This window comes from Amblyraja radiata, chromosome 5 (genome assembly GCF_010909765.2).
Source record: "Amblyraja radiata isolate CabotCenter1 chromosome 5, sAmbRad1.1.pri, whole genome shotgun sequence".
Classification (NCBI taxonomy): Eukaryota; Metazoa; Chordata; class Chondrichthyes; order Rajiformes; family Rajidae; genus Amblyraja; species Amblyraja radiata.
In genome coordinates this window covers 84,218,994-84,242,078 of record NC_045960.1, presented here as the reverse complement: position 1 = coordinate 84,242,078, position 23,085 = coordinate 84,218,994, and positions in this window count along the sequence as shown.

Below are 23,085 nucleotides of genomic sequence, written 5' to 3'. Positions count from 1 at the left end.
TAGACCCAAAAAGCTGAAGTGACTCAGCGGGTCAGACAGCATCTCAGAAGAAAAGGAATAGGTGACATTTTGGGTCGAGTCCCTTCTTCGGACTTCTTCATATTAAATGGCGCCAGTCTGAAGAAAGATCCTGACATGAAACATCTTCTGACCATTCCCTCCGCAGATGCTGCTTGACCCGCTGAGTTCCTCCAGCAATGTGTTTGCTGCTTGAGATTCCAGCGTTTACAGTTTCTTGTGTCTCAATTGATGTATGTGTTCCTATTATCCAGCTGGGCCAGAGCAGAGTGGAGACCCAGTGCTGTTAACCTATTGTTGCAACAGGTAATTTGAAGAGGATCCAGATCATTTCTGAGGCAGGAGTTGATTTACGCCATAACAAACCTCTTGAAGCACTTATTACAGTGGATGTAAATGCTACCGGATGTTAATCATTTCAGTCATTGGGAATAGCAATGCAATTGTTCACACTGCCTCAGGATACAGGGTGGACAATCGATCAGTATTCAGGTTCTGATCCCTATCTTATGAACTTTGCTGGCATTGCAAGACTGTAGATGAAAAGTGGAAACCACAACAGACATCTGTGATAATCTGTTCCCTAAGATCCTGTAATGCTTATAATCTCGGTTAAGATATTAAACCAAGACATTATCTGCACTTTCACGAGAATTATTTTGAAACAAAGAAGAGTGCTCTAAAACATCTGACCAATACCTATTTTCTTTTAAATTTTTTTTTTTGCAACCTGGTCATTGCAGCCAAGGGCAGCATTTATTCTCTATCCCTAATTGCCTTGAGGAGTGGATGGTGAGCTTTCTTCTAGAACTGCTGCAGTCCTAGTGAAGTGACTCCCATTATAATATTAGGAGGCAGTTCCAGGATTTAAACCCAGCTTCATGAAGAAAGAGTAATATATTTTTCCAAGTCAGGACGCTGCGTAAATTGAAGTGCAGCCTGCTGGTGGGGGTTTCCCCATGTGACTAACACCTTTGGCCTACTTGGTAGTAAAAGTTGTGAAATGTGAAGGGCTATTTGAGAAGTCTAGGCAATTGACAGCTGTGATTTTGTACATTATACACATTGTGCTCCAGTGCTGGAGGAAATAAGGTCATAAGGAATAGGAGTAGAATTAGGCCAATATGCCCATCAAGTCTACTCCACCATAATCACGGCTGAACGATCTTTCCCTCCAAACCCCTCCTGACTTCTCCCATAACCTCTGACGCCCATACTAATCAATAAATGAATATGTAGATGGTAGATTGAGTACATATTTCAATCAGTCAATCAATCGATCAATTAAAAAACACCTCTTGCACTACCATGGACCTCTTTTTGAATTACATATTTTTGCACTAATGTCTTGTTTGGTGAACAGTGTTTTCCCTTGAACTGTCTTGCTTTTGTGTGTTGTATGAGTTTATGTACTTGTGATGCTGTTGCAATCAAGATTCCTATTGTCCTTCTACCTCACAGTACTTGTGCATATGCCAAGAAATACAACTTGACTTGAAAAGATGGCATGGACGTCACCAGGTCTAACTCAGAATAATTTTCCTATAAATAGTACAAATGTAGGCACAAAGGAATATATGTACCTTTTCCAAACTGCACATTCAAAGCACAGGACTCAGCAAAGTTTTTGATTTTTTAGTTATTTGGTGTAAAATCAAAATAATCAATATTTGTCCTCCTCCATCTGCAGGCAATTTCCCTTAACATCATCCATTATGGTCCCTTGTATCTCAGTTAATCTAACTTCACAATTCTGTTTGCTACTCCTTCATTGCACCTTCACACTGCATTCAATTATGATTTTGATTAGTACGAGGGTCAGGTGATAAGGGGAGAAGGCAGGAAAACGAGGTTAGGAGGGAGAGATGGATCCGCCATGATTGAATGGCGGAAAGTATTGACAGGCCGGATGGCCTAATTCTGCTCCTATCACTTATGACCTTATCACTTATAATTGTACTCAGAACACACTCTCATTTTACTTTTCACTAAATTGTGAAGTGAATTGCCTAAGAAATAAACAAACCAAACATTAATTATTTAAGAAGGAACTGCAGATGCTGGAAAATCGAAGGCAGACAAAAGTGCTGGAGAAACTCAGCGGGTGCAGCAGCATCTATGGAGCGAAGGAAATAGGCAACGTTTCGGGCCGAAACCCTTCTTCAGACTGATGTAGGGTGGGGAGAAGAAAGGAGAAAGGAAAAGGAGGAGCCTGAGGGCTGAGGGAGAGCTGAGAAGGGGAGGAGACAGCAAGGGCTACCGAAAATTGGAGAAGTCAATGTTTATGCCGCTTGGGTGCAAACTGCCCAAGCAGAATATGAGGTGCTGCTCAAACTTCCGGTGGTGCACACTCTGGCCATGGAGGAGGCCCAGGGCAGAAAGGTCAGATTTAGAATGGGAGGGGGAGTTGAAGTGCTGAGCCACAGGGAGATCAGGTTGGTTAATGCGGACCGAGCTGAGGTGTTCGGCGAAATGATCGCCAAGTCTCTGCTTAGTCTCACCGATGTAGATCAGCCTGACATCTAGAGCAGCAGATGCAATAGATGAGGTTGGAGGAGATGCAGGTGAACCTCTGTCGCAGCTGGAACGACTGTTTGGGTCCTTAATGGAGTCGAGGGGGAGGTAAAGCGACAAATGTAGCATCTCTTGCGGTTGCAAGGGGAAGTGCCCGGGGAGGGGGTCGTGCGGGGGGAAGGGAAGAATTGACCAGGGAGTTACGGAGGGAGCAGTCTTTATGGAAAGTAGACAGGGGGGGAGATGGGAAGTGTGGCGAGGGGTGGGGTCACGTTGGACGTGGCGAAAATGACGAAGGACTATTTGTTGTATGTGACGGCTAATGGGGTGAAAGGTGAGGACTAGAGGGACTCTGCCCTTGTTACGAGTGGGGGGAATAACAATAGATGATAAGTGCAGGAGTAGGCCATTTGGCCCTTCGAGCCAGCACCGCCATTCAATGTGATCATGGCTGATCATCCCCAATCAGTACCCCGTTCCTGCCTTCACCCCATATCCCCAGACTCCGCTATTTTTAAGAGCCCTATATAGCTCTCTCTTGAAAGCATCCAGAGAACCCGCCTCCACCACCCTCTGAGGCAGAGAATTACACAGACTCACCACCCTGTGTTAGAAAAATTGTTTCCTCGTCTCCGTTCTAAATGGCTTACTCGTTATTCATAAACTGTGGTCCCTGGTTCTGGACTCTCCCAACATCGGGAACATGTTTCCTGCCTCTAGTGTGTCCAAACCCTTAACAATCTTATATGTTTCAATGAGATATCCTCTCATCCTTCTAAACTCCAGAGTGTACAAGCCCAGCTGCTCCATTCTCTCAGCATATGACAGCCCCGCCATCCTGGGAATTAACCTTGTAAACCTACGCTGCACTCCCTCAATAGCAAGAATGTCCTTCCTCAAATTTGGGGACCAAAACTCCACACAATACTCCAGGTGGGAGAGAGAGCAGTGTTGTGGTGTATTGAAGAGACCCTGGTGAGAGCCTCATCTATAGTAGGGGAGGGGAACCCCCGTACCCTGAAGAATGAGGATATTTCCGATGCCCTGGTGTGAAACATTTCATCCTGGGAGCAGATGCGGCGTAGACGGAGGAATTGGGAGTAGGAGATGGAGTCCTAAAAGGAAGCAGGGTGGGAAGAAGTGTAGTCTAGATAGCCATGGGAGTAAGTGGGTTTATAGTGGGTGTCGGTCAGAAGTCTATCACCTGCGATGGAGATAGTGAGGTCAAGAAATGGTAGGGAAGTGTCGGAAATGGTCCAGGTGTATTTGAGTGCCGGATGGAAGTTAGTGGTGAAGCGGATGAAGTCAGTCAGTTATGTGTGGGTGCAGGAGGTAGCACCAAAGCAATCATCGATGTAGTGGAGGTAGAGGTCGGGGATGGGGCCCTGGTACATCTCGAACAAGGATTGTTTGACATACCCTACAAAGAGGCAGGCATAGCTGGGGCCCATGCGCATGCCCATAGCTACTCCTTGTATTTGGAGGAAATGGGAGGAGTCAAACAAAAAGTTATTAAGGGTAAGGACCAGCTCCGCTAGGTGGAGGAGAGTATCTGTAGATGAGGATTGGTTGATTCTCCGGTCGAGGAAGAACCGGAGGGCTTTGAGACCCTCCTAGTGGGGGATGGAGGTTTAGAGTGACTGGACGTTCATGGTGAAGATGAGGGGATGGGGGCCTAGAGAATGGAATGCCCGGAGATGACGGAGAGTGTCTGAGGTGTCTTGAACATAGGTAGGGAGGGATTTAACCAGGAGGGATAGGATGGAGTCAAGGTATGTGGAAATAAGTTTGGTAGGGCACGAACAGGCAGAGACAATGGGTCTACCAGGACAGTCAGGTTTGTGTATTTTGGGGAGAAGGTAAAATCAGGCCGTACGGGGCTGGGGAATGATGAGGTTGGAAGCTTGGGGGGACAGGGAGCCGGAGTGGATGAAGTCAGTGATGGTGCTACAGATAGTGGCCTGGTGCTCGTCTGTGTGGTTATGGTCCAGGGGTAAGTAGGAGGAGATGTCTGAGAGTTGGCGCGTGGCCTCAGCTTTGTAGAGATCGACGCGGCAGACTATAAAGGCTTGGCGATCGTTTCGCCGAACACCTCCGCTCGGTCCACATTAACCAACCTGATCTCCCTATGGCTTAGCACTTCAACTCCCCCTCCCATTATATATCTGACCTTTCTGTCCTGGGCCTCTTCCATGGCCAGAGTGAGCACCACCGGAAATTGTACGAACAGCACCTCATATTCCGCTTGGGCAGTTTGCACCCTAGCGGCATAAACATTGACTTCTCCAATTTCCGGTAGCTCTTGCTGTCTCCTCCCCTTCTCAGCTCTCCCTCAGCCCTTGGGCTCCTCCTCTTCTCCTTTCTGCTCCCCACCCCCCCACCCTACATCAGTCTGAAGAAGGGTTTCGGCCCGAAACGTTGCCCATTTCATTCGCTCCATAGACGCTGCTGCGCCCGCTGAGTTTCTCCAGCACTTTTGTCTACCCAAACATTAATTACCTTTGCAAAGATAAAATTATGTGGTGACGATTTTGCAAAGAAAATAGTGAAAAATTACACAATTTGACTTAAAGCTGTCCATATCCTGTCAAACTTACTGTCAATAATCAATGCTTTATGCTGCAATCCATGATTTTATATCCAACTAAATAGTCTCCATCATATTCATTGCACATTGTAAGTTGTACTTGTCTGGAAACTACACTTCACGGAAGTAGCAATAACTATTTAGTGAAAAACACCCAAAACATCGTAAAAGCTTGACACGTTTGGACAGTTTCATCTCCTCCTGCACTGACTCACATAAAAACCAGACCCTAGTGGTAGTTTCATATGTTCCAGTCATTATCCATATCATTGAAGGTATCCCTTTTTGGTAACCTGTAATTATTGTTAATTTGGTCTGTAACTCCCTTGCTGACTGGAACAAGCTTGGGAGCCTACATCTTGTGATGACGCGTAGTCTTGGCATGCACTGACGTGGAGACAGCCGTGTGAGATTAGCACTGGGCATTCACTTGTATTTCATCTTCCCCTCCCCCGTCTCTTATTTTAACATTACGCCCTCAACACTACACTATTAGCGTGAGAGGAGAATCCAGGTTACTCACGTTAAACGTTTAGAGATGCTCCTCTATTCTCTGGATAATTCACAAAACAATTGTTACCTGCACCCATTTCTAAACAACCTTTTATCATATTTCAGACAATGAATGTGGGCATAGTTCAAGCAGGACTGTGGTCATAGTGTGATATCTTCATGGCATTGTCACATATTTAACTCCAGGACACCACTTCCTGTGTATAGTTGGTACTGCAAATCATTTTATTGCTAACTGCTTTTTGTGGCAATTTTAATATTTTGGTATCAGTAAGTTGTTGACATTGTATTGAATAATTTGATAACAGCTGCAGCCATATAATTTTATTCGCATGTGCTTTCGACATCCGACGTGTCTTACTTTTGTTGATTGCCATTAAAGTCTTTCACCCAGTTTGCACTCAGGAAATTGAATCTGCATGTCTAAACTTAATTTGATCCCAAAGCTTTCCACACTCACCTCTGCCCCCAAGCAAATGTAAGTCGTGTAGGTATCCAATTTCCAGCCCAATGTTGCTTGGCTTGTCAAATGAGCCCATCAAGGTTCTGAAAGAGACTGTTTTCACAACATGAATTTGAATCTAAGATAGGTACAAAATGCTGGAGTAACTCAGCGGGACAGGCAGCATCACTGGAGAGAAGTGACGTTTCGGGTCAAGACACTTCTTCAGACTATCGATCGGTTTAAACCAGCATCTGCAGTTCCTTCCTGCCTATGAATTTGAATCTAATTGTTTAGGATAGGTTTTAAACTGGCATACATTGTTCGAAGACCACATGCACTCTGACAACAGAGTCATTACATTTGCACGTTTTGGGTCAGGGCTATTCTTCCAGAAGGGTCCCAACCCAAAACGTCACCTATCCATGTTCTCCAGAGATGCTGCCTGACCCGCTGAGTTAGTCCAGCACTTTGCATCTTCTTTTTTGTAAACCAGCATCTGCAGTTCATTGTTTCAACTTAATTTGCATTCTGTCTTTTGCTATCTTTATGGGAAGAACACAAAGATAAGCGGAGATGAAGGAGGTCATTCAAACCATTTAGCCTATCTTTCCATGCAAATTCCACTCGCATCAACTTCCTCTTGAACAATTCCATATTGTTGGCAAACTCTATTCCACCTGGAAGATCTAGTTAAGTAAACTTCCCGATATCACACTGAAGCTTACCTCAAACCTGTTTTCTCCCCTACAAGGATAAAAGCTTCATATCCGAAGTAGGTTCCTGACCCGAAACATCGTCTGAACATTTCCCTCCACAGATGCCTCTTAACCTGCTGAGTTCCCCCAGCATTTTGTTTTTCGATTCACATCATATCTGCTTTTTATTCATTTAATTTGATTTGCTGTTTTTAACTCATTGTGTGTGTGCACTTTACAAGTCTAAATGTGAAAGAACCATATACCTTTTAAGCCTCAATGAGAAATTGGGATAAGCAATAGAGGGAGTGACTGGAAGAGGAAATTGGTAGTTTACATATTTAGTCAACAGCTTCCTGTTAGCTTATAGAGTCATGAGTGCAATTCATTGCAGTGTGAAACTAACTTATCTGATGAGTGACTGATGATATGGCAAGAAAACACACCATGTGTAAGGTACTTAACCATACATATCAGAAAGTCACAGGTCTGAGCTGGTTTAATTGAATTTAGTAGCACAAGAGGAGTACCTTATTTTTCCTAAAAAATGTGCATGAGGTGATTAAATACCTACTTTTGAATGCTCTCTGATGACTTTTGCCAGAAGATATACTTTCATAACAGTTTACAGCTTAAAATTCACCTTTTGACCTAGCTAGATAGAAATTAGATGAAAATGTTCCCACATCTGTTTTACTCACCTGTGGACATTATTATCCATTCTGGTTGATGAAAAGAAAAATTGAATAAGGTGGTTAACCCAATTCTGTGTGCTTTCCACCAAATGAGTGAGCATAAAATTATACTTATTTTGTTGACGATTTGAACAGGAAGGATTATCAGCTTCAATGGGGACACAAAAGACTGCTGATGTTGGAATCTTGTGCAAAAACAAATAGCTGAAGTGGGTCAGTTGAGGGAAATGGACAGACAACACCACCACCTTAGTTCTCTGACTAGTTTCACTGTCCTTCTGATTAATTTTACTGATTGTGTACTTCCTTGTCACCTTCTCCTTAGCTAACAACAAACCATTCTACATTTCTACAGTCTGAAGAAGGGTCTTGACCCGAAACGTCACCCATTCCTTCTCTCCAGAGATGCTGCCTGTCCCGCTGAGTTACTCCAGCATTTTGTGGCTGTCTTCAGACGACATTGCAAGTCGGGACCGTTCTTTAAACTGAGTCATACACAATAAGAAATTGGCAACTTCAAGATAAACAAAAAAGCACAAGGGAAAACCAAATCAGATTAAATAGGTCTAGCTAGGATTTAGAAATTGCAATATGAACCATATAGAGAAAGTCAATTAGATTTACGTTCTTCGATGTGCAATAATAGATTGAAAAGTATTCATAAATTGGAAAATATACTGTCAGTCCTGAAATGAAGAAAACTTTTTCTTAAAATAAAGGAAAAGGTTTTGCAAATGCAGTAACATTGTGTTGGCAGGTGCTGAGGCATAGTCTTTGTATTACCCATAACGGCTGGCACAAATGATTCAGATAATTAGTGTAAATAGCAATGTGGATAATGAACCCAAATTAACCAAGTGCTTTTATTTATAATTCCAGCACCATCAGGCCCTCAAAGTTCAGGTCTTGCTCAGCATGCCACTAACCAATCTAAACTTGCCAAGACTTATAAAGAATTGCTTGATAAATTTGGCAGCATTATGGGTCTCATATGATATAAAACCATGTGGACTTTAAAACTCACATGAAAAATTATATCAATTTTGTTTATTGTTCGATCTGTAATATTTTACAATCTTACCTGTCTTAAAAGTTCAAACTACAGTTTAAAATTGGAAATACAATGAGCTGACAGCAAATGATACATGAACGAAGAGCGTCATGTTTTGTTCACAAGAAGATTTTTCTGTTCCATCCAAGCACTGAGATTTGCCTTCAAGTGTTTAACAGCAAATTTGAAATTATAATTTCAAATTAAGAGGGCCTACTTTTCTCACTGGTTCGGTCACCACTTCACAAAGAAACTTTATTTTGATAGTAATTTATAATTTTTAAACTGCAGGAAAGGCAAAACACTGTAGTGGTTAATCTCTTTGTCGGGGGCACAATGGGAGTAAAACTGCATTGTGGTGTTATACACATGCTTATCCCGGCAGGACTCCTTTATGTTGTGTGAACCTGCCCTTCGCAAGCCACACACAATACAAGCTCCTATGTGGTTTTAACACAGCTCAATGGCCTGCAAGAATCAACCACAAGAAAGAGAAGAGGAATTGAAACCCTGTGGATTTTGTAAAATGCTGCCTGGACTCCCTCGAGCTATTTGGTCCTGGTTGAACTTTCCTGATCTATTGAAACCATCTAAAAATGTGTCCGCAATGAGTTGCCTTAGTTTAGCTCTTGCCAGCCAAGAAATGCTTTTCACTCCATTCGAACTCAGATTATGCAGAGTGTTAGATTTAGGGGGCCTTTGTCATGCTTATTGTTCCTCACATATTGTCATATCTGGGTGTGGGATAGTGAATGGGTTGGGGGGGGGGGGGTGTGTGGCTGCAGTCAGTGGCAGTGGGTGGGTGTGGGATAGTGGTGAATGGGGTTGGGGGGGGGGGGGCTGCTGTCAGTAGTAGTGGGGGAGTGTGGGTGTTTTGGTATTTTTGTAGGTACAATTGTTTCAAATGCATGGATTTGCAAAGAAAAACCAAACAAGAAAATTTGATATTTTTCAAGGGGCTGTGGTATATCTTCCCAACTCTGAGAAATGTTGGTCATCATTCTGAAGTTAAAAACCAGCATTCTGCCACTACCCTTTCTCCAAATTATTTTCGAGGGGCGTCGTATGATGGCAGCCTCTGCCTACAGTCTGTCTGTTTTTCCATCTTTTTGTTATGTTTAGTCTGTTTAAATAAAAGTATGTTTTGGAGGTTTCTTTGTATTTTTATGTGGAGAGGTGGGTTGGGTAAGTGGGAAACTGTTTCTCAGTCACTTCCTGGCGAGGATGCGACGATTCTCCAAGTCGCATCTTCGCCCCCCCCCCCCCCCCCCACGCGGCCTACCATCTGGATTGGCGCGGCCTTTCCTGCCGGAGACTGACCAGAGCTTCAGCAGCGATGCAGCACTGGGTTCATCGCGGAGCGGGCGATGCCTTACCTGGGATCGCCGTATGAAGCTCCGGAGTGTTGGGCCTGCTGCTTCAATATCGTGGATCTGTGCTTTGCGGACTTCCCAGCCGCGGGCGGCGCTGACTTCAACATCGTGGAGTCCTGGGATCCCTTTGCCGAGGGCCGCCAGTGTGAATCGCCGCCCAGCTCGGAAGTCGCAGTCTCCGGTAAGAAGTGGCCGATTCGGAAGTCCAAGCCACTGAGAATGTTCTTCTGTTCCAACGTCAGAGTTCCATCATCCTGGCGAGAGGGCCTGAACATCGGGCCGCCCATAGCGGCGACTGCGGGGGGCTCGGGAGGCCCTGACCACGGGTGAACAACAAAGAGGAGGATGACTGAACTTTGGTGCCTTCCCTCACAGTGGGAAACTTTGGTTCCGCTGTGTGGGGATGTTTATGTTAAAGTCTATCGTGTGTTGTGTTCTTTTTTATTCATATGGCTGTATGGTGACCCCAAATTTCACTGTACCGATTGGTGCATGTGACAATAAATGTCTCTTGAGCTCTTGAGTGAGCGTTTTTGTTGGAAAATTCATGTTCACGTTTAAATTCAGAATTGATTTTGTTGCTTTGTCAGACATACTCATGATGTCCATGAATTCTTTCTTACCAAAATATATTCCCTACAATATTCAATTCAATTCAATTCAATTCAACTTTAATGTCATTGCACAAATACTGAGTATGGGTACAACGAAATGAAGTTTTGCGTCAGTCCGTAGTAGTAGTGCAATATAGAAATTTAAAAAAAAGAAGATACAGAATAATCAAAAATACAGAATAATTAAACAATGGGGACGGAGGGACCGGAGAAATCTATCAGCGGGACTCCGAGTTCAGCAATGTGATGGTATAATTGTAGAAGCTGTTCCTCATCCTACTGGTACGAGACCTGAGGCTCCTGTACCGCCTCCCTGATGGGAGGAGGGCAAACAGTCCATGGTTGGGGTGGGAGGGGTCTTTAATGATCTTCCCAGCCCGTCTCAGACACCGTTTTCGGCGGAGGGCATCCATGGCAGGGAGCGGGGCACCGATGATGTGCTGCGCGGTTTTCACCACCCGTTGTAGTGCCTTCCTGTCCGCAACAGTGCAGCTGCTGTACCATACCGTGAAGCAGGTGGTCAGGATGCTCTCGATGGTACAGCGGTAGAAGTTGGTCAGGATCTGGGGGGACAGGTGGGCTTTCTTGAGCCTCCTCAGGAAGTAAAGGCGCTGCTGTGCCTTTTTGATCAGCTTGGAGGTGTTGAGGGACCAGGACAAATCCTCCGAGATATGTACCCCGAGGAATTTGTAGCTGGAGACGCGCTCCACCTCAGTCCCGTTTATATGGATGGGGGTATGACTGCCTCCTCGGACCTTCCTGAAGTCGACAATAATTTCCTTCGTCTTCTTGGAGTTGAGGACGAGGTTATTGTTGGCACACCAGGTTGTCAGGTGCTGGACCTCCTCCCTGTAGGCTGACTCATCGTTGTCACTGATCAGTCCTACCACCGTGGTGTCGTCAGCAAACTTAATGATGGCGTTGGATCCGTACTTAGGGATGCAGTCGTGGGTGAAGAGGGAGTAGAGGAGAGGGCTGAGCACACAGCCCTGTGGCACGCCGGTGTTCAGTGTTATAGTGGAGTAGGTGAGGTTGTTGGCCCTGACAGACTGTGGTCTGTTGGTGAGGAAATCCAGTGTCCAGTTGCAGAGGGAGGTGGAGATGCCAAGTCCACTGAGTTTGGTGATCAAGCTGGCGGGGATGACAGTGTTAAAGGCAGAGCTGAAATCAATGAACAGCAACCTGATGTAGGAGTTGTTGTTGTCCAGGTGGGTCAGGGCAGAGTGTAGGGCCGCCGATATGGCGTCCTCTGTAGACCTGTTGGCCCGGTAGGCAAACTGATGGGGGTCCAGTGTGGGGGGGAGGCTGGCTTTGAGGTGAGCCAAGATCAGCCGCTCAAAGCACTTAGCAATGACAGTGGTGAGTGCCACTGGGCGGAAATCGTTGAGACTCCCTGTGGCTGACTGTTTGGGCACTGGCACGATGGTTGATGTCTTGAGGCAAGTGGGGACAACACCCTGGGCCAGTGAGAGATTGAAAATGTCGGTGAAGACTGGGGATAGTTGTCCAGCACATGCCCTAAGCACCCGGCCAGGGATGCCATCGGGGCCGGCAGCTTTGCGCTCATTCACCTTGCTCAGTGCATCTTGTACAGCAGAGGTGGAGAGACTGAGGGGTTGTTCATTCGGGGGTGGAGCAACTTTGATGGCTGGGGTTTTGTTGTCCCGGTCAAAGCGAGCATAGAAATGGTTTAGCTCGTCAGGAAGGGTGGCGTTGTCTGGGGGAGGGGTGTTAACTTTCTGGTAATCGGCAAGGGATTTGATTCCTTGCCACATGCGCCTGGGGTCAGAGTTGTTTTGGAAGTGCTCCTCAATCCGCCGTTTGTGATTGAGTTTGGCATTCCTAATTCCCATTTTCAGATTGGCCCTGGATGAGCTGTATCCCTCAGCGTTGCCAGATCTGAAAGCGGCATCGCGAGCCTTCAGTAGGAGTCTGACCTCCCTGCTCATCCACGGCTTCTGGTTAGGGAAGGTCTTTATCTCTTTGTGGGTAGTGACATTATCGGTGCAGAATTTTATATAGTCCATAACAGTTGAGGTGTATTTCCTCCAAACACAAGGCGTAGCTATGGGCACACGCATGGGCCCCAGCTACGCCTGCCTCTTTGTCGGGTACGTTGAACAATCCTTGTTCAATGCGTACCAGGGCCCCATCCCCGACCTCTACCTCCGCTACATTGACGACTGCTTTGGTGCCACCTCCTGCACCCACACACACCTCCGCTCGGTCCGCCTTAACCTACATGACCTCCCGGTGGCTCAGCACTTCAACTCCCCCTCCCATTCCCAATCCGACCTCTCTGTCCTGGGTCTCCTCCATTGCCAGAGTGAGCAACAGCGGAAATTGGAGGAACAGCACCTCATATTCCGTCTGGGGTCCTTGCGCCCCTATGGCATCAACATTGAATTCCCCCAATTTGGCTAGCCTGTGCTGTCCCCTCCCCTTCCTTCACCCTCTAGCTGTCTCCTCCCACCCTCCCATCCGCCCGCCCTCGGGCTCCTCCTCTTCCCCTTTTTCCTTCTTTCTTTCCCCACCCCCCATCAGTCTGAAGAAGGGTTTCGGCCCGAAACGTCGCCTATTTCCTTCGCTCCATAGATGCTGCTGCACCCGCTGAGTTCCTCCAGCAATTTTGTGTACCTGAGGTGTATGAGTTGATGTCCACTTGTGAATTGAAGGTGGACTGGGTAGCAAACAGACTCCAGTCTGTCTGCTGAAACTGCTGCTGTAAAACAGAGACAGCCCCCTCAGGCCAAACCTTCACTGTCCTCATGGTAGGTTTCACACGTCTGATCAGAGGTGTGTATTTGGGGAGCAGGAACAGAGAGAGGTGGTCAGACTGACCAAGGTGGGGGAGGGGGAGGGCTTTGTAGGCTTCAGTAATATTAGTATAAACTAAGTCCAGAATATTGTTTCCTCTGGTTGGGCAGGAAACATGCTGATGGAACCTGGGGAGTACAGTTTTAAGGTCGGAGTGGTTGAAATCACCCGCAACAATAAATGCCCCCTCTGGGTGAGCAGATAGATGTCACATAAATAGTCACAGTATAAGTAGATGTACTGTGAGCTCAATTAATCTTTCACTTTTACTACCTACAGCAGGATTCAACTTCTGTTCCCTTCTGTCTATTTGCTGCTCCGTCTGACTGCCAAACCAATGTTGTACCAACTCGACTGTATTTGGTTTAGCAAACTTCTTCCATTATGATCAACGTAAGAGTCAAGAGTGTTTATTTCATATGCACTGATATGAACCAGAACAATTACATTTTTAATTGCTACAGATTTATATGCATATTAGATGCAATAATGATGAAATACATGTGCAATACATTTCAGTTATTCAAAGTAAACTAGACCACTATAGTACACAAACCAAAGTATGTAAAGCATCCATAGTATTTCAAAATCTATAATGGTTCAGTGCTAAGGTAGGGTTGACTTTTGGTTGTGCAGGGTGGTTCAAGAGCCTGATGGTTGACGGGATGAAGCTATTCTTGAACCTGGAAGTAAAACCGCTCAAAGATTCCTGCATTCTTCCTGATACTAGCAGCAAGAAGAGAGTGTGGCCATTCTGGCATGTGTCAAATGTAGACTCAGTTGATGGTAGGGAGGTCAATACTAAGATAGACTGGGCAATGTCAAGTCAAGTCTACTTTATTTGTCACATACATATACAAGATGTACAGTGAAATGAAAGTGGCAATGCCTGCGGGATTGTGCAAAATAACAGACAACAGAACAACAGGACAGAACCAGCATTTACATTTAAAAGAAAGACACCACAGTAATTACTCACTGGTGAGATCAGAGTTTACAGTCCTGATGGCCTGTGGGAAGAAACTCCGTCTCATCCTCTCTGTTTTCGCAGCATGACAGCGGAGGCGTTTGCCTGACCGTAGCAGCTGGAACAGTCCATTGGTGGGATGGTAGGGGTCCCCCATAATGTTGCTGGCTCTGGATTTGCACCTCCTTGTATATAGGTCCTGCAGGGGGGTGAGTGTAGTTCCCACGGTGCATTTGGCCAAACACACTACTCTCTGCAGAGCCTTCCTGTCCTGGGCAGAGCTGTTGCCAAACCAGATCGAGATGTTTCCGGACAAGATGCTTTCTACAGCCCCAGAATAGGATAGAAGGATCCTCAGAGAGACTCTGAATTTCCTCAGTTGCCTGAGGTGGTAAAGACGCTGCCTTGCCTTTCTCACCAGTGTGGTAGTGTGTGTTGTCCATGTCAGATCCTCAATGATGTGGACTCCCAGGTATTTAAATCTGCTCACCCTATCCACAGTAGTCCCATTTATCCCCAGTGGCGTGTACGTCCTCGGTTGTTGTGCCCCTCTAAAGTCCACAATCAGCTCCTTAGTTTTAGTGACATTCAAGAGGAGGCTGTTATCCTGACACCAGAGTGTCAGTCCCACCACCACAGTGTCATCAGCAAACTTAAAGATGGAGTTGGAGCTGAACCTGACCACACAGTCATGTGTGTACAGGGAGTACTGTAGGGGGCTAAGGATGCAACTCTGGGGGGATCTTGTGTTCAGGGTGAGGGGGTTGACGGTATGTCTCCCCATCTTGACCGCCTGGGGCCTGGCGGATAGAAAGTCTGGGATCCAGGCACACAGTGGAGTGTTCAACCCCTAGTTCCAGCAGTTTCTCAGCAAGTCTGGTGGGGACTATGGTGTCGAAAGCTGAACTGAAATCAATGAACAGCAGCCTCACATCGCCCCCCCCTTCTGGCTGTCAAGGTGAGAGAGATTGGTGTGCAGAACCTGGGAGACCGCATCATCCGTGGATCTTTTCAGACGGTATGTGAACTGCAGCGGGTCCATGTTGCGAGGGAGGAAGGCGCAGATGTGGTTCTTGATCAGCCTCTCGAAGCATTTCATGACTACCGAGGAGAGGGCCACCGGTCGGTAGTCATTCAAGCAGGCTGGAGAGGCATTCTGAGGCACTGGTACAATGGTGGATCTCTTGAAGCAGGTGGGGACCACGGACTTGGCCAAGGAGAGGTTGAATATTGTGGTGAACACTGAAGCTAGCTGATTAGAACAAGTCTTTAGTACTCGCCCAGATATATATCATCTGGGCCTACAGCTCTCCTCGTGTTCACACGCGTCAGAGCCCTCCTCACTTTGTGCTCGGACGCCAAGAATGTGTGCACATCCCCAGTGGTGGACCTCCCTCCAGCCTCGCTAGCCAGCACGCTGAGGATGTTGTTGTTAGCCGGTGAGCTAGGGGTGTTGTTGCCCCCCTCAAATCGTACGTAAAAAGAGTTCAGGTCATCAGCTAGGGAGGTGCCGGCACTCCCGGTTGAGGGGGGGCCGCTCTGGTAGTTAGTTATAGTCCGTAGCCACTGCCAAAGGCTCCTGGTGTCCTGCTGCTCCATCTGCGACTCCATCCTGTCCCTGTACCTCCTTTTTGCGTCCGTCACCGCCCTTCGCAGTCTGTAGGACCCTGCCTTGTAGTCATCCATATTGCTGGATGCCAGGCCGGAGATGTAAGCAGCGGTGCGAGCATTCAAGGCAACGTGAATAGACCAGGGTTTTTGGTTAGGAAAAATGCTAATCCTTACCGTGGGGACGATGTTGTCAGCTAGTTTTGCTATGAAGTCCGTGACAGCTTCTGCGAACTCACTGACATCTCTGGAACTTGCTTGGAACATATTCCAATCAACATCACTCAGTGCATCTTGGAGCATGGCCTCTGAATGGTCGGACCACCGCTTTACGTCCCTCGTCACTGCCGCTTCCCGTACTATCCGTTGTTTATACCCCAGCAGCAGGGAAATGGTAGCGTGGTCAGATTTTCCAAAAGGAGGGAGAGAAACGGCATTGTATCCTTTCCTGAACGGCGTGTAGCAGTGGTCCAAAGTTATTTCACCCCTGGTGACACACGTGATGTGTTGGCAGAAGTTAGGCTTTTTTGCGGTTTGCCTTATTAAAACCCCCAGCCACTACCATAGCCACATCAGGGTTCTTGTTCTGATGCCGACATAACACATCGTGCAGGACCGATAGTGTCGCGTCGGTGTCCACATGAGGTGGTATGTAGACGGCTGTTATGACTGAGCTGAACTCCCGGGGAAGATCGAATGGAAGGTATGAGATCGTCAGACGCTCCAGGACCAACGAGCAGGTACGAGAAAGCGTCTTAATATTCTTAGGGTTGCACCAGTTGTTGCTGGTCATGAAGCAAACTCCTCCACCCTTTGATTTCCCGGAATCTTCCGTTCTGTCTGCATGAAAAACAGAGAAGGACTCGGTTGGGCATATTACTTGGTCCGGCACCAGCGGGGTCAGCCATGTCTCCGTCAAACAAAGGATGTTGCAGTCCCTTGTGTCCCGCTGGAATCTAATCCTCGCCCTGAGATCATCCACCTTGTTTTCCAGGGACTGGACGTTAGCCAGAAGAATGCTGGGCAGAGGTGGATGGAAGGCTTGAGCTCTTAGCCTATTCCGAATCCGCCCCCGCTTACCTCGATGTTTTTTCCGACTTTTTCCCGGGGCCGCGCTTCCATTGTTGTGGCCACGTCTCTGCCGGCCATCCAGAACAAGGGGTCACAGTTTAAGGATAAGGGGGAAATCTTTTAGGACCGAGATGAGGAAAACATTTTTCACACAGAGAGTGGTGAATCTCTGGAATTCTCTGCCACAGAAGGTAGTTGAGGCCAGTTCATTGGCTATATTTAAGAGGGAGTTAGATGTGGCCCTTGTGGCTAAGGGATCAGGGGGTATGGAGAGAAGGCAGGTACAGGATACTGAGTTGGATGATCAGCCATGATCATATTGAATGGCGGTGCAGGCTCGAAGGGCCGAATGGCCTACTCCTGCACCTATTTTCTATGTTTCTATGTTTCTATGCTGGATCGGTGAGTAAAGTGTCAAAAAAACCTTGGGTTACGCTAAAGTTTAAGTTTAAAAGTGTTTTACGATTGTAGACTGTTAGTGCTGATGTGTTAGCAGTAAGAAAGATATTAAAAATAAACATAATAGTTTTTAAAAAAGCGCACAATCTCCGCGGAGCTACCACGACTGCGACTGGACCCGGCCGCGCCATCTTGAAAGATCACCACTTTCTACGCCCCTTCACTCTTGAGCGTTTTGAATTTCTAATCCAAGCCGTGATTCAACCAGTCAGTCCTCACCACCAGACACTTGTTTAAACTCGATAGAGTATTAGGTGACATGCCGAATCTCTTCAAATTTCTGTTGCAAGTAGAGGTATTGGGGTGAGCGGTCTTTATGATTGTTTCAACATGCTGGGTCCCGAACTGTCCTGTTCTCTGATGATCAGAGAACATTAGCTTCACCCAGGAACATGAAGCCCTTGACTCTTTCCATCGCCGTCCCATCAATAAAGACAGATGCATGGTCATCAGCCTTCCTTTCCTGAAGTCAACAATCAGCTTCTTGTTCCTGTAGAAAGAAGGAACTGCAGATGCTGGTTTACCCAAAAAAAAGACACTGAAGTGCTGGAGTAATCATGGATCTTTGTTCTCCAGAGATGCTGCCTGATCCACTGAGTTACTCCAGACTGTTGTGAGTGGCATCATTCAAGCAGATTGTCAATCCGTACTCTGACTCATCATCACCTTTTATTGATCCATCGACAGTGGTATTGTCTGTGAATTTAAAGATGGTGTAGGAGTTGTGTCTGGCTACACAGTCGTGGGCATAGAGAGTAGAGCAATGACTGGGCATGCAACCATGAGGAGTCCTGTGCTGATGGACAGTGTGGATGATGGATTGTTGCCATTCTCAACATTGAGATCTGCCAATGAAGAACCCAAGGATTCAGTTGTATAAGGAGGAGCAGAGATCTAGTTTTCTGTGTTTGACAATGAGTTTGGAAGGAATGATAGTGGTGAACACCAAGCTGTAGTCAATGAACTGCAGCGGGTGTATGTGTTCTGACTTGGAAAGTTCTGATCAGCGACTCTGCACTTAACCCCTGAACAAGAAAGTGCCATCTTTAAAAAAAGACCCAAAGTGCTGGAGTTACTCATCATATCAGGAGAACACGGGTAGTTGATGTTTCAGGTCCGGAACATGCTTCAGACTTCAGATTCTGACTTCAGAGTTTGAAGGGTCTCGATCCAAAATGTCATCTATCCACGTTCTCCAGAGATGCCTCCTGTCCCACTGAGTTACACTCGCACTTTATATCATTTATAGTAAACCAGCATCTGTAGTTCCTTGTTTATAAGCACCATCTTAAATTGGGTGGCCTTTTCCCACACTTATGTGTTGATAGAGACTTGGAGAAAAATTGTTGGCCAATCTAAAGAACATATGAAAGCAAAAACAAAAAGTTTGATATTGAAGCATTGAGGGTCAAACACCAATAACTCTTCATTCTGGCATAAACTCAAGATGATGATAACCCCACATGATGCAAAACAATATTTCTCATGACCTCTAATTCAAATATTCCAATTATTTTCTTACTCATGTACTGCAGGATGCGTAATGTGTTGAGTCCTCAATTTCATTTTAAGGGCTTATGAGGGCATGGTATAATGTTATAATCTAGACGGAAATGTCATGCATAGAGTCTGGCTTCCCTCATGTCTTTTTAATCATATGACATGTGCCCAAAATGTCTAATATATAGTTCCTTTGTGTGAGGCATCCTCTGTTCCCCACTCGCACCCCCATCATCCCTGTGTGGTGTCTTGACCTAAAACACCGACAACCTCTGGCCTCCACAGGTGCAGCCTGATCTACTGAGTTGTTCCAGATTTCTTTTTTTTCTGGTTAATGGTCAAGTATCCGAGGATGGTTATCAGAAGCCAGAGCAACGTCACCACTTTCCTAGCTCTCCTTGTTGGATGAACTGCTAGGAAATAAGTTATGCTACTTATTTATGTCACTAGGTGTAATGAAAATTCGATGTCAGTTATTCAAAAACAAAATATTACAAATATTGCTGTAAATCTGAAATATTAAAAATAATGTATTGGATATACTTAGTGGGTCAGGCAGTACCTGCGGAGAAGAAAGCAAACTTAGTATTTCAGGTCGGAAACCATCATCAGATCCAGTACGGAAAATATAGTTTGTCAGTGGATTAGTTGCACTAAAGCCCACAAGATCGCACTGACGATCCAAGCCCAATTATCAACCAGTGAGTGACTCGTAAATTGACAGAGATGTTGAAATATAACTAAATGCAGAATACTCCAGGTGTGAGACCACACCTGGAGTATTGTGTGCAGTTTTGGTCCCCTAATTTGAGGAAGGACATTTTTGCAATTGAGGGAGTGCAGCGTAGGTTTACAAGGCTAATTCCCGGGATGGCGGGACTGTCATATGCTGAGAGAATGGAGCAGCTGAGCTTGTTTTGTATTCTTTGTATTGTATTCAAATTTATTGTCATTGTCTCAGTTAGAGACAACGAAATGAATTTCCCTTACAGGCAGTATCATAAAAATAAATAAATAAATAATAATAAATAATAAAACATATTAAAAATAAAATAGAATTTAAAAAAAAGCACAAACACTGAAAGTCCACGACACAGCATAACACAGTGGCACCAAGGTGAGGAAGGCACCTTGTACACTCTGGAGTTTAGAAGGATGAGAGGATATCTCATTGAAACATATAAGATTGTTATATTTAAGATTGCTATATTTAAGATTGCTATATTTAAGAGGGAGTTAGATGTGGCCCTTGTGGCTAAAGGGATCAGGGGGTATGGAGAGAAGGCAGGTACAGGCTACTTACTTGGATGATCGGCCATGATCATATTGAATGTCGGTGCAGGCTCGAATGGCCGAATGGCCTACTCCTGCACCTATTTTATATGCTTCTATGTTTAAGGGCTTGGACACACTAGAGACAGGAAACATGTTCCCGATGTTGGGAGAGTCCAGAACCAGGGGCTACAGTTTAAGAATAAGGAGTAAGCCATTTAGAACGGGGACGAGTAAACACTTTTTCTCACAGAGAGTGGTGAGTCTGTGGAATTCTCTGCCTCAGAGGGTGGTGGAAGCAGGTTCTCTGGATGCTATCAAGAGAGAGCTAGATAGGGCTCTTAAAAATAGCGGAGTCAGGGGATATGGGGAGAAGGCAGGAACGGGGTACTGATTGTGGATGATCAGCCATGATCACATTGAATGGCGGTGCTGGCTCAAAGGGCCAAATGGCCTACTCCTGCACCTATTGTCTATTGCAGAACACCTTGAACTTTAAAACATGGCATTGCACTTCCACATCTCACTCCATATAATAAACTTCAGATCCAGTTCCAGGAATCCCATGTTTATTTACAAACACTTAGATGAACATATCATTTTTCTTCCTAGGGAGCACTGATAAAAATAAGTCCTCTTTATCATTTGGAATAAAGAAGTAGAAGTTTGGTTTGCTTGTTTGTTGCCACTGTGTAAGTGAACAGCTGCTCTTGTATTGCATGCTTAGTTCGAGGAACAGAAGAGGAATTGCGATCCTAAAAATGCTTCCCACACTACAATGAGCTGACTTCTTGCCAATCCTTCCCCTCCCCCATCCAAGATGGAGACTCCCACAATCACTTTGCAATCTGCTGAGTAGATAAAGTCAATCACTAGCAGGTGACAGGTAGCTTTGGGAGAATAACTAATGACTGGTGGGTGACCTACCAGAACTACCAAATTGCTAAACTAAAAGGTACATTTTCAAAATATCAAATGTGGAAAAATATATTTTCAGAAATCAACTTTTAATCAATTATCTATACATTTTCAAATTTACATTTTAAACAAAGAAAAAAAACCAATCAGTACATGTGTCTATAAAAGGCAAAGTTTCAAGATAAAGGTAAGAAAATTATGGCTTAGTCCTCATTCTCTTAATTCAGCAATTATGGTTTTAGATGTCATTTCAAATGTCAGTCTATTGTGTAATGAGGGAGAGGGAAACTAAGACTGCAGAATCATCTGTTTAACTTCTAAAGTGAAGAATTTATCACTGTAGATAGAATAATTGAGGACTTGGGCAAAGATAAGTGCTCAAAGAGAGTGCACATAGACTTGTGAATAATAGGTCATGTCTGACTAAAAGTTTTAACATAACCAGCAATGCAGATAACAGAGTGTCCATGGATGTTATCTATATGGACTTCCAGAAGGCATTTGATAAGGTACCACAATAGATTATGAGCAAAGATGAAAGTAATGTTATGATATGGGTTGCAAATAAGCTTTAATACAGGAAACAAGGATACAATAAAACAGTTAACATTTCAGGTTGAAGAACTTTCATCAGAATTTTCCAAAGGCTCCTGAAATGTTAACTCTGCTTCTCTCCTCATGGATACTTCCTGGCCTTCTGAGTGTGTCCATCATTTTTTTTTTTTTTTTTTAATTTTCAGCATCTGGAGTTGAGAGATTTTCAAGCAAGAATAAAGGGTCTGTTTCCTACTGGAGTAATCTTGTCCAAGTATCTGTTTTGGACCTTACCAAAAATGACTTTTATTCCCACTATCAAATTATAGAAATCACCTCTGCCCGATGAAGGCAAGCTTCCCAAATGACTTCTTCACCACCCCGTTTGCCTGTGCGGCCATTTTCGATGAACTCTGTACCTGCCCTCCTAGGTCACTCTGTTCTACAACACTGGAGTGTGATCGACCATTAATCATGTAAGCAATGACTTGCCAAAATGCATCACCTTCAACCTGTCAGAATTAAATTTAATCTGCCATTCCTTGGCCCACTTCCCCAGTTAATTCAGATCCTTTTATAAACTTAGATAGCTTATCTCACTGTCCACCAGCACACCAATTTTTGTATAATCTGCAAATTTACTAACTATGTTAACTACATTGTCATCTAATTTATTATTTTATATATTTTATGTGGCACATCACTGATCACAGGGCTCCAGCCAGAAAAACAACTCTTCACTACTGCTCTCTCAATACTTCGACCGCCAATTTTTAATCAAATTGGCTAGCTCGCCCATTATTGTATGTGGTCTAACTATTCAGACTAGTCCACAATATGGGATCTTGACAAAAGTCCTTGCTAATGTCCATATCGACAAATTCCATGGGTTTGTCCTCATCAATCTTTTTGATGCGTTCTTCAAAAAATCTTACCAAATTTGTGAGACCTGACCCCCCCCTCCCCCTCTGCCTCCCCCACCCCCCCTTCCCCTCCCCCTCCCCCTTCCCCTCATAAGTCCACAGGGACTATCCTATATCAATTCTTGCCTATCCAAATCATGGTAGATCCTGTCCCTCAGGATCCTCTCCAGTACCTTGCCCACCTCCGATGTAATGCTCACCAACTATAGCTCCTTGGCTTTTCCTTGCAGCCCTTCTTAAATAAAGATACAAACTACTAGCCACACATCAGTATTCAGGTACTTCTCCCTGGCTAAAGACGATGCAAATATATCTGCCAGAGTCCCATAAATTTCAACTCTAGTTTCCCACAATGCCCAAGAATACATTTGTTCAGGCCGTAGGGATTTATCTTCCTTCATATGGTCCAACACGTCCCTACTTATTCCCCATATTTACTTTGCATCCAAGATCTTTTCCTCAGTAAATGCTGATAAGAATACGCTGATAAGGATGGCCCATCTCCTGTGGC